Raw genomic sequence first — 13,258 nt, 5'->3', positions numbered from 1 at the left:
AAACAGAGGAGCCCAGGACAAAGGACCACTGGCAGCCAGCCCCAGAACATCATAGTCTTGGGAGAGAAAGCACTGCCTTAATGGTGCCTTGATTTGAAATTATATTAGCCTCAAAGTCATGAGCCAACAAATTCCCCTTGTTTAAGCCAACCCATTATATGATATTTTCTTGAGCACCCAAGGAAATTAAAACAATTACCTATCCAGAAATATTGCCAGTTCTATGATTAGGAATTTTGCATAACATTCTTTTAAATTGGGGTAAAATTTACACACCATAAAATTCACCCTCTTTATAGTATACCACTCATCTCCTTTTTTTAATGTTTAAAAATCATGTTAATACCTTTGACATGTAGTAAAAGAATCCAAATATATTCCTTGGGATGGTTGAATATTTGATTTATTGATCTTAAATTACACAACTAATTCCTTCTATGTTGTTTATGTAACCATTGAAAAATTGGATTATGAATCAATATCTGGTTAGATTTTTCCCTTCTCTCTTTTTTCAATTCAGTTTTATTGGATGTATTTGCATACCCTATGATGATCCACAGTGTACAATCAGTTGTTCACAGTACCATCATATAGTTGTGCATTCATCCCCAAATCCATTTTTGAACATTTTCATTGCTCCCAAAAATTAAATAAATAAATAAAAATAAGAATAAAAATACAAGAACAGCCAAAATATCCTATTCCCCTCATCCCTCCTATGATTCATTTAATTTTTGTTCCCATTTTCCTACTCATCTGTCCATACACTGGATAGAGTGTGAGCCACAAAGTTTTCACAGTCACACAGTCACACCATGTAAGCTACATAGTTATACAGTTGTCTTCAAGAATTAAGGCTACAGGGTTGCAATTCAACAGTATCAGGTATTTCCTTCTAGCTATTCCAATACACTAAAAACTAAAAAGGGATTTCTATATAATGCATAAGAATAACCTCCAGAGTGACCTTTTGACTCCATTTGAAATCTTTCAGCCACTGAAACTTCATTGTGTTTTATTTGTCTTCCCTCTTTTGGTCAAGAAGACTTTTTCAATCCCACGATGCCAGGTCCAGGCTCATCCCTGGGAGTCAAGTCAAGTACCACATTGCCAGGGAGATTTACACCCCTGGTTGTCATGTCCCATGTAGGGTGGAGAGCAGTGAGTTTACCTGCCGAGTTGGCTTAGAGAGAGAGAGGCCACATCTGAGCAAAAAAGAGGTTCTCTGGGAGTGACTCATAGGCACAATTATAAGCAGGTTTAGCCTCTGCTTTGCAGTAACAGGCTTCATAAGGGCAAGCCCCAAGATCAAGGGCTCGGCCTTCTAAATTGGTAGTCCCCAAGTGTACATTTCCTTTTAAGATGAGATATTTTGAAATGGGTCTGGCACACAGTAGCCACTAAATAAATATTAATTCCCTTCTTCCTTTTCCTACATCAAAGCATTTTGAACTTGAAACAGATGAAATGAAGACACAGGAGGACCTTGATATGGGTCTGTTCTGTGCCTCCCTCAGCATTGTGCTGGAGCCAGCTCTGGCGGCCGATTGTGTGCCTCTCTTCCCAATTCTGCGTTCGCTAATGTCATGTTGGGAGCTTGAAATCTGCCATGAAGGGAATATTTATAGCATGGAAATTGACAAATGCTACAAATCAGGGCTTTTTCCCCTGAGAGCTGGTTTACTTGCACATGAGTGCTAATGTCTAAAATTTCTTCAAAATTAAAAATTTATCATTATTCAGGGCCATATTAAGTGCCTTATTTCTTAACATGTCATGACCAGCAAATTTAACTAAATCCTCATCAGTTGGAAACTGGGATTCTCAACATGATTAATAGTTTATCTTTGACCAGTAATTTAATTTCTGTGTGACTTATGTTTGTCTTCCATAGCATGCTTTGGTAGTAAGAAATGGGCATGATAATAAAATGTCCAAATGGTTTTATTGTTTCATTTAGTAGGGGTAGTTAAATTCTATTCTGGTCAGGCTCATGTCCTCAGATAGATTTTGACTTTTATTTCTGGTCAGACTTTCAGGATCTCTTGCCCTGAATTTCACATCAGGCCAGCACTAGGAACCTCAGCAGATGGGGATCCTGTATTTCCTTCCTGTAACATTGCAGTTCATGTGATACATCTTTAATGACTTCCACAGTTTCTCTTTCTGTTCCAAATTCCAAATGTCTAGTTCAAGTGGCATTTGTTGCCAAGCCTGGGTCCAGAAGACACTGCTGCATTGTTCTAAAGCTGGCTCCTGTAGCAATCATTTTGATTGTGTACTGCTCCTTCATGTAGAGAGATGCTAGACAGATAAAATGTCCCATATTTGGTACTATGTGGTTTTAATATCAGATGAGGTAATGATGGCCTTAAATAACATATTTAGTCAAGATAGTTGGCATCTAGTTAAGAACTTCTAGAATATCATAGCACAGTATAGATAAAATTAGCATAAAAGTTCTCTAGTCCTAAAGAGAAAGAAGGGAGTTAATTAACATAATTCATTTGGGACTGCATCTGGTTGAAATTTTAGTTGTGTAATTTAACTAATTCTTGGATTTAACAAAAAGTTTTTATTTCGACAGTTTTTAGTGTGATTTAAGCATTAACATATGCACTCTCACTTTGTTCAAATGAGAAGTGGGGTTTCAGATGCTTAAGAAGCATTAACCAAAAAAATTCTGCACATGATCTTCATATTCAGTGAAGTTATAGATTAGGCTGCCCTTACATTGAGGAACATAGCAAATAGTGGGCTTGGAGGGCAGCTATTTCTGGAAGGGGATTTTGAAGGAGAGTTCTTTGCTACATTGAGTTTGAGTAACCATATCTTCACTCCTGACAACGCATCTTCTATAAAATATACTTGGACTTTGGCTTCTCAGAAACCATGTTCATTTCTTTTTTAAATATAAATTTATTTATTTTTCTATTTAAAAATATAATACACTGAAGTTGACCTTGCAGTGCACCACTAGGGCTCCCTGAATGATTGAAGGACTTACTCCCCCAGCTGCTCAGAGTGCCACCAGCCCTCAGTTCCTGGCCCCCTTCCTGGGGAAGCCCATTGAGGCCAACTCTGAAGGCCCATCCCAGCTCCAGAGTGCCCTGTCGATCGGCTGTAGGCTCTGCAGAGGCTGTATCAGTGTTAATTGCCTGCTATTCACCCACTGCTGATGGAGGATTCCTCCTCTAGGGTTATAGGGCTGGCCAAACACACACCACTGGACAGATAAGATCAACAGCAGTTTATTAGTCTTGTGTACTCAGAGCCTGAGGAAGGAGGACACCTTATGCCACACAGGACCACGTAGAAACAGAGTCAGAAACGGCGTGAACAATCAGGGCCTGTAGGAGGTGGGCTTTATAGTATCGGGGGGAAGGGGGGGAATCTATCCCCTAGTTTCCATGGGAAGATGTGTTTGATTTGTTTGAATAATCCTGAGGGCTGGCAGAGAACTGAAACCTGTAGGGAGAAGCAGAAACTGTGCCTGGTCCCCTTGATAAGAAGGGCTGTTTGGCCAGGAGACCTTCTCCTCGGGAGCAGAGTGGGGAGGGGAGCTGGCTGTTTGGACATTCAAAACCTCCCAGCTTCACTAGATGTCAAGGCACCACCTATCGCTGGGCTTTAATTTGGGGCATTACACCACAATCAAAAACCAATTTTCTGAAATTCTGTGGTTTATGTTTTCTTCAGCTACTGCTAACAGATGACAAAATAAATAAATGAATAACAACTGGGTATTAATACAAAAGCTTATAAACAACCGAGTAGACTTTTTAAGCTTAAACAACTATGATTTTATCTTGTCTCTATTATATTTCTATAGTAATATTTTTATTAGGAAAAATGCTAGTGGTGTGGATGATGTAATTTTTATATGTGTAGATTTAAATATTTATTCATTTGTTCAACAGATTTTTACTGAAAATATAATATGATGAAGACACTGTTGTTCTAGGCATTGGGGATACAGAATGGAAGAAAATAATAGACAAAATTTCTGCCCTGACTGCTCATTGTCCCATCATATGAACAAGTTGGAAAACTACTTCCTTAAAGGCAAAAATTAAAACCAATCTAGAAGTGTTGAGCAGAAATGAGTGTTGAGTTAATCTTTACATTTTATGTCCTAAGCTTAGGCCCTAAGCCTTGGAGAGGCCCTAAGTCTGGGCCCTTAAGATTGAGCTGGTGACATTCTAAGTGCCTTGTGTACTGGGAAGAAACTGAGATCATAGGCAGGTTTCTTGTTATTGGACTTGACAGAATGATCTTGCATCTGTGTGGGCAGCTTCTGTATATGAGGGTCTTTTATGATCCTGGTTATTCAGTTATCCATGCCACTGGAGAATAGTTGGTAGCATCTTTTCTTTTGTGATAGAGTGTCCCTCAATGGGACTCTCTCTAGACAGGACTGGCCAGCTTCTTACCAAAGGAGACTTTTTAGAGTTGCCAGATCTCTGGGTTAGAATGTTGTGAATAGTTAGCAATCGACAGGTTTGGACTGGGCTATAGCCAGCTTGATTTAGCAAGGAGCACAGGTGGCACCCTGTATCATCATGGTGGTTTCTATATCCATGTGTATCGATATATCAGATTAGCTTGCAAGCAAATTATTAATGTAGTAGGATACCTACCATCTTTTGTATTTTTCCCCTCTTTGGTGAGAGTCATGCCAGAAAATGACTTTGGAAACAGTGAAGGCTACTTCCCTAGAAGGGTAGGTTTGGTATCTTGGAATCACTTGGGTTATTTCACTTAGAAGGTAAATCCCCTTGGTGCTCTTGAGGTATCTTCAGTCAGAAGGGGGTTGTTCTAGTTATCTATTGCTGTGTAACAAATCACCCCCAAATTTAGTGGTTTAAAATAACAATGATAATTTATGTGCTTACGCATCTGCAATTTGAGCTGAGCTTTACCAACATGGCTCATCTTAGCCCCATGTGACATTAACTGGTGTGGTTCAACCAGAGCTGGAGGAGAGCTCTATTCACATGGATAGCAATTGGGCTGGCTGTGGACAGGGAGCTGAGCCAGGGCTGTAAGCCAAGAGCCCCAATTCCTATCTATGTGGGCCTCTCCATGGGATGGCTTGAGCTTCCTCATAATATGGCAACTGACTTTCAAGAATTAGGTTTCCAAGAGACAGGGACAAGAACTCCAAGGCTGCTTCTGCCATAATTTTGGAAGTCCCAGAATGTCCCTTCTGCCACATTCTATTGGTCAAGGAAGTAATGAAGGCTATCCCAGGTTCAAGAGAAGGAGAATTAGTCTCTACTACTTAATGGAGGCAGTAGCAAAGAATTTGTGGCCATTATTTATCTGTCACAGTCTTCCCTCTAGCCAGAAATTATTTCTATTTCTTCCTCATACAAAATATACTTACTCCAACTCAAGGCTCCTGGAAATCTCTTCCCATTATATCATCAAGCTCAGGCTCAAGGTCCTAAATCTTATAATCTAATTCAGATGTAGGAATGGATGAGATTCAGAAGGTGTGTGTGTGATTTTAAAAAACAGTCATAATTATTTATATTGTCCTACTGCCCTTATTAACAAACATTCTGGTGACACTTTCAATAACCATTGTTGCATGGTCCAAGAAAACTCAGTTTTGTAGAATCATATTCTTCTCATTAAATATATAGTTAAGGAAGAAGGTGGTGGGCTTACTCCTATTTTATAAAATAGCTCAGAAATAGCTCAAAACTCATAACATTCTTTGAAATTTGCTCTCTACTTGTTAAATCGTACTTTGAAAGTTATCACTGTTACATATATATCTTAAATTTCACAATAAAAATGCTTTAAAAAATAAAATAGCTAAGAAAAAAATGACCTTAATATAACTCACTAAGCTATAGAGTACACACAGAATATGTTTTCTGTTCTAAAGACCAAGAACATATATTGAGCCCTCTGCAATATTGCATCTCACTCAAAAGTATGAGTCTACTGATTTCTTAAGTATGTTTGGGAGGAATGTAAATGTCCTTATTGTGACTAAATGGTGCAAGGCACATTCTGCAGCCATTTCCAAGTGTGATCCTTTGAACTATGGCATACAAAAACCAACTGTCAGCACTAGTAGGCTACTCCCAAAAGGGGCATTTGGTATTGTGGAGATGAGTTAAAAGCTACCACAGAACCAGCCACAGCAGAAGCTTCCACTGTTAGGGTTATAGGAGTCCCTTGCTTCTCATTTCTCATCTCAGACAATGTACCTACTGTGCTGCTGGGAGCTCTGGCTGGTGAGAACAAAGTTTGTGACATCTGGCTTTCAGTGCTGCACTGCGATCTTTCTTCTCTTCTTTTCCTTTTGCTTTTTCTCTCCACACACACACAAAATGAAAATAAAGACGTCTATTGAGGGAGAAAATGACATTAAACCATTGCAAATAGAAATAGGTCAGTGGGCAAGAAAGGCTAATCTGGAAACCAAGGGATAAGATGACATCCTGTAATCATAAAAATAAAACTTAGTGTTTTTGCTTTCTGTTGTTTTGCTTTGTATTTTGCTTGTTTTTAGGTTGTCTGGTATGGCTCCCTGTTATGATAAAAATAAAAATCATTTTATAAAACGTGAATAAGAACTTCTAAATCTGAAGTTTCCCAAGATAGAGAATGTAAAAATTACTGAATCTTGAAATCTGGAGCTAAACAGAAATTATTTTTATTATATGATTATTTTGTCATTCTTGATAATGGTCATTAATGGCGACAGAAAAGGCGAAGACTTGACCTATAATTGTGCCAGATGGTTGTTTGTAAAACTTAGAATATCTTCTGATATGTCAAGAGAATATGTATATCCTAGATTAGGAGTTGATTATATGAATTGATAACTGTGGACTCTAATTTGTTGTGACTCTTTTTAATCAAGAAAAAAGACAGTTTCAACAGAAATAACTGGCTTGTAGTATATGAATAATTCATTTAAGCCTTGTTTTAATGGCTCAAGTATAAATGAATGAAAAACATATGGATTATATCTTCTTTCAAATATTCAAGTTGAAAAAGTATGGAGACTGTGTTTGACAAAATTATTGAGTTATTTCAAGTTACACACACACACACACACATACACACATACACATACATACACACACAGGTTGATTTAGCCATTCCAAATGGATTTCATGCTCCTATTTGTGGAGTTTGTTTTCTGTCATTAATATACTATAAATATTGTCTGTATCTTAGAACCATTTGCAACCTCCGTTTTACAATATTTAAATAAACTCAAATGTCTCCTTGCATTTCATTCTTGTTGATGCTATGCATGACAGAACTAAAAGGAATGGAAATCATTTATTCAAAATAAAAAGGATTTGGGGATATTTTAATTGATACCTTATCCCTATTTATAAATTTTATCACTTTCTCATCTTCATCAAAGTCAGCAGGTCTTAGGTAAATATATTTTCTGTCCTTGCCTGATAATTCCAATTCTGCTTCAAATACTTTCCTCAGGTTATGCTGTGCCTGAAACCACTTTTTTTTTCCCTTCATGTCTTCCTTTGGTTTTCAGTTTGAAAAACATTCTCTATTCTATTACTAGCATCGATCCTAAAATATTACTTCTTCCAATAGAGCTTTTTAAAGCTATGTAGAAAGGAGATGCCCACTTTTATGGGCAGTATAAAAAATATTCAATTATACAAGAGTTTAAGATTTGCCATGTGGAGATTTGTGGTTCATCATTCTTTTGATTGAAAACCATTCATCCATAATCTTAGAAGGTATGAAGCAGTCTAAGGAAGAGTATCTCTTCTGGAGTCAAGAATCATCCGAATGAACTCCCAGCCCCTGACTATGACAGGTTTGGTTTGAGGGCAGCATTGTGTCCAAAGGCAACCAATATCTAACTCCATTGGTGTCAGTTATTCTCAAGTTGTGGGAACACATCAGGGGTGTTGATCCAGAGTCTGAATGTGAGGACAGTGGCACACCAGCATCTTTTCCATGTTATTATGGAGGAAAAGAAAGCCCTTTTTTGGAAATGGTTGAGGGAGCTTAATCATATGAGGCCTTGTTAATAAGGGCAAAAGCCACACCGAAATCTCTGGCACAGCCAACCACAGTCCATGTACTATAGTCAGGACACATTGTCTCTCTGGAACTCACAGATTAAAAATCAAACAGGAAAATCAAGCAAATGTACTTCACTTAATGTACATATTAAGTCCTAACAGGAAACAAAATGTATTCCTATGATTAAGTGGTAGGGATTTCTGCAAAAGGTTTAGAAATCATTCATCAGAGATTCCAAATCTTATATATACATGTTTCCTTAAGAAATAAGCTCTGGTCAGGATTTACCAACCAAGAGTCTCTGCTTTTCTGAAATAGGAATTTAAATGATCTGAATTCTTTCCTACATAAAAGCAAGATAAAGATGAAATAAGGATCCTCACACATTTATTGTATTAATTTAATCTTTGATGAAATACAATTCTAAGTGTGACTTTGCAGAATCTTAGACAATATTTTTATGATAATACAGAAAAAGGTGCTATTTTTTTCTTTCAAGAAGTCCAAAGAATAAGATTTTATTCAGCTGGAAAGAATAAATGTGGTAGTTGAAATACAAAAGGCAATAAAACTCATTACATTGTCAAACTTATTACTAATCATTCATCCAAGTAGTTATAGTCGATCAGTACTCTGATCCTCAAAATGAAAGATAACCTTTTAAGTCCTGGATTCAAGTCCTGTTTTTACCCAATATTTGCTAAATAATCTAAGCCTAGGCACCAAAGTTAGCTTTGCAAGAAAATTTTCCAAAATCTTTACTTTCTTAGGCGTTCTATTCAGACACAAAGTATTCTGAGGTATAAAATATGGATGAAAATAAAAATATTTGCCTCTTGGAATTGTGAGAATAAAGAATTTTGTGAAACATTCTGTGAACTTTAAAAAAACAGTATTAATGGTTGTTTAGCTATTATTATTAAGGAATTATGTTAATTATTATTTCAATGTGATTAAATTTATTTCTGACCTATATATCATTGCCCACATGACATCTATACTATATTGGATGAGCTGAAAGATGCTTTTTATATTTAAATTTAATAAGTACTATTTAAATATATGTACTAATAGAGCGTTTATTATTTATCTCATATAAAAATAACCATTAGGAATCAGACATATATTTTTTCTTTTTATTCATCACAACCCTTGCAAACACAAAACATTAAGGAGCCCAAGTTTTAACTAAAAATCAGATTAATTTTCACCTTGTATACCGACTAGGAATTTGCGTGAGGGCAATCAGAAAATGGTCTTAGTTATTCAAAGAGCACAGATTAGAAGAAGAGAGTAGAAGGAGTGAGAGTGCAAGTTAAAAAAGAGGAGTTGGGACACTGCTGAGTGGAAGAGAGTAGCCCCTCCACACAAGATGTCTTGTGTCCCCAACTAGTGAGACAACTTGAAAGCATTACCCAAGTTTGGGCCCTCACTCCCTCGATTAGGAGGAAGTCTGGGCTTTCTCCCCGTCCTCCTGGGTATTCCCGTGTCGTGTCAAATGCGGGTCTCCGGGTCCTTGGTGTGGTCTGGGCGGCTCTCACCATTGCCTGCAACCCCCTGCCTGCGTCCGCAGTGCTCCGCTGCCCACCGGCTCTGGGCACTACAGCTGGCTGCCCCCAGTGGGTCACCTGGTGCTCCCCGCACCCTCCCCAGACTGCTGCTACTGATCCCTCTGATTCACCGATCCGAAGGGCTATTCTGCTTCTGCGCAGGATGGAGAGACACTCCATTCACTTCTCGTAACCAGCTTGCTCCAAGGGGAAATCCCCCAGTGGGGCTGGTTCCTAACTGCACAGTCCTCTCCTTGCCAGGTTGAATGAAAACTGTGAGTGTGGAAGCAGGGAAGGATGATTATGGGGGAGGGAGCTCCCGCTGTGCTTGGACCCACTGCTTCCTCTTATTTACAAGCTACTCTGAGGGACTTCTTTCTATCTTTATGGGCAGGTATTTTTATTTCATTTGGGGTTTTGATTGTTCTTTTCCTGAGCCTCTGTGTGTCAATTTCCCATTGTACTCCACTTGGCCCAGGCCCATGGACATCACAACTGTTAATAGCAACCAGGTATTAACTGTGAATTGTAAGCAATTACTGACTTAGAGAAGGAGAAATTCCCATAAATGACAAGGCCCACATTCAGAACGTGAATGTCGAATCCCAGTTCATTCACATGAAGAGGGGGGCTGTGAATTTGGGTGAGGCAAGGAGGGGACTCTGGGCTAGACTGGAACAGAGACCTGACCCAAATTCCTCAGTGAAAAGTCTAAAATAATATCACAAACCAATTGTAAACAGCACCAAGTGTATTTTAAACAACATCAAATTGTGTTTTGTTATTTCCATCTGATTAACTTAAATATGTAGTCAAGTTTGGATATCCTGCATTCCACAATAAGGTTTACCATTTTCAATTAATCCTTCAGTGTCTGCCCAAAGATGTGTTAAATAACCCATTTAGTATTATATTTTATGTGCCAACAAAAAAAAACCCATAGTCTCAGACCAGACAAGATCATGTCAGTGTTGCTTAAACAAGACATCATTCGCCTGGTGTGTGTCATCTGACCTCAGGATGGGATGAAAATACAGGTATTGTTGAAAAACAACATGGATATAACCAAATGCACAGATGGCATAATGGATAATAATGAACATTAAGGGTTCATTAAGGGGTACTAGGTATTTTAGGAGATGTTGCTAAATTTTGCAGTGGACATCAGTGTGAGAAAAATTTCTTTGGGGTTATAATCAGAGAAAAGCGGTTTTTTTCTTGTAGGATAATTCTTAATGATTTGAAAGAGCACAGTAAGTGATTAGAGGCTCAGTATAGGAGCATATTGTAAGACTTAGTAGATTTGTCTTCTTCCTATTTTATTTTCCTGGAATGTTGTTATCATCATATCTCTTCTATTGTACCTTAATCTTCAATGCTGTTATTAGTGACCACAAACAGAGTATGAAACAAAAAGTATTTTCTTCCTCCCTGGGTAGCCTGAGAAAAGCAGGCAAAGGGAAAGGGAGAGGTAAGGATTTATAAAGAGACCCAATTAATTAAAGACCATAAAAACATGGGCCTGATGAGATGGAGTAAAATCACATATCTTAAGGTTAAATATAACTTCAGTCATGTGTTAGGGGATGTGTACTCCATGCTACCCCACACCCTTTCTTACCACACTTCAGAATGACACTGCAGGATGCAGAGTGCAATTCTTTTGGTGTCTCATTGCTTTATTTTGTGACACTAATAGAAGGCTATTGTAGTTCTGGCTTTTAAGTCAAAGTGGTTCATTTTATAAATAGTAATAAGAACCAGCACAGGAAGTTTTGGGCACTGGATACTAGTGGCATAATCTTAAATAAGACATTTAATCTTCATAGCCTCTGTTTCCTCTCCTAGTAAATGAAAAATAATGTGAACAGTCTTGAAGTTTCCTCCAAACTCTGCAGTGATTCATATCAAAAGAGTAAAGTACACTCCTTTGTTGCTTAATAAAACAAATAGCATTCACATCATTTGAGTCAGTGGTCACTGATGGATTAACACAAATATGAGTCTAGATAGAACATGAGCTGTTTAGTTGAAATGCCAAGCCACTTGAAGATTTCAATAGTCTATTATCTATTACACCATATTATAATGCAACAATTATGTTTTCATTTTTCCAGGTCACATGACCTCAACCTATGACTCTATTTCTGGTTAGGAAATTACTATTTTAAAATGGCATTTTCTTACTCAACGTATTGGCTTTCTGTGCCTTTGAGTCATGTAGTATTTGATTACTCAATTGACAAAAGGCAGGATTAGGAAGATTTCCATCCACCTACATTCCCTTTACGAAATACCCAAATTCCAGCTCACACATTCATTATTGAGGATTCAGAAAGTATAGATTGAATATTTTTAAATTAAACTTCTTACTTTTAGATAATTATAGAATCAAATGTAGTTGTAATAAATATACAAAGAGATCCTTTGTGCTAAAATCAATGTTTTTCTCAATACTAAAATCTGCAAAGCTATAGTACAGTACAGTATCACAGGATAGTGACATTGTGACAGTCAAGTACAGAACATTACAATCACCGTGGGGATTTCTCATGTTGCCTTCTTATAGTCACACAATTTCCTTCCTCTCCCACACACTCCTTAATCCCTGGTGATCACTACATAGTTTCCATTTTAATAATTTGTCATTTCAAGAATGTTATATACATGGAATCATACAGTAAATAACCTTTTGGGATAGGTTTTCTTCATTTAGCATAATTCTCTGGAGATCCTCCAGATTGTGGATATGTCAATAGTGTGTTTCTTTTTATTGATGAGTAGTATTCTATTGTATGGATTTGTTTGTTTAGCCATTCATCCATTGTAAGTCATCTGGGTTGTCTCTAGTCTTTGGCTATTATGAATAAAGCTGCTATAAATGTGTGCATGTTTTTGCACCCAGGAGTGCAATTGCTGGGTTGTACAGTAGTTGCATGTTTAGCTTTTAAGAAACTGCCATACTTCCAGAGTGGCTGTACAATTTTACATTCCTAACAGCACTATATGAGTGATCCAATTTCTCCACATCATTGTCAGCATTTAGTGTTGTCACTATTTTTTATTTTAGTCATTCTGATAGGTGCGTAATGATACCTCGTTTTGGTATTTGTTGTGATTTCCCTAATGGCTGTTGAAGTTGAATAGCTTTTCATGTACTTGTTTGACATCTGTATATCCTCTTTGGTGAAATGCTCTTCATATGTTTTGCCCATTTTCTAACTGGATTTTTTTTACTGTTATATTTTGAGAGTTCCTTATATATTCTATAAACTAGTCCTTTGTCACATTTGTGCTTTGCAAATATTTTCTCCCAGAATATAGCTTGTCTTTTCTTCTTAACAGGGTCTTTCACAAAGCAAAGTTTTAAATTTTAATGAAGTGTTTATCAATTTTTCTGTTTTTGAACCATGATTTTAGTGTCAAGTTTAAGAACTCATTGCCTAGCCCTAGATACAATGGTTTTCTCCTTTATGGTTTCTAAAAGTTTTATAGTTTTGTGTTTGACATTTAAGTCCTTTTTGATCTGCACACCTTTTTATTTCCTTTTCTTGATGCTCTAAACAGTCCAGAACTTCCAACACCATGTTGAATAAGAGTGGTAAAAGTGACTTCCTTGCCTTGCTCCTGGTCTTAGGGAAAAAGGATTCAATTTTTCACTGGTAAGGAAA

Source organism: Choloepus didactylus, chromosome 5 (genome assembly GCF_015220235.1).
Source record: "Choloepus didactylus isolate mChoDid1 chromosome 5, mChoDid1.pri, whole genome shotgun sequence".
Taxonomy (NCBI): domain Eukaryota; kingdom Metazoa; phylum Chordata; class Mammalia; order Pilosa; family Megalonychidae; genus Choloepus; species Choloepus didactylus.
This window is presented reverse-complemented; position numbering follows the sequence as displayed.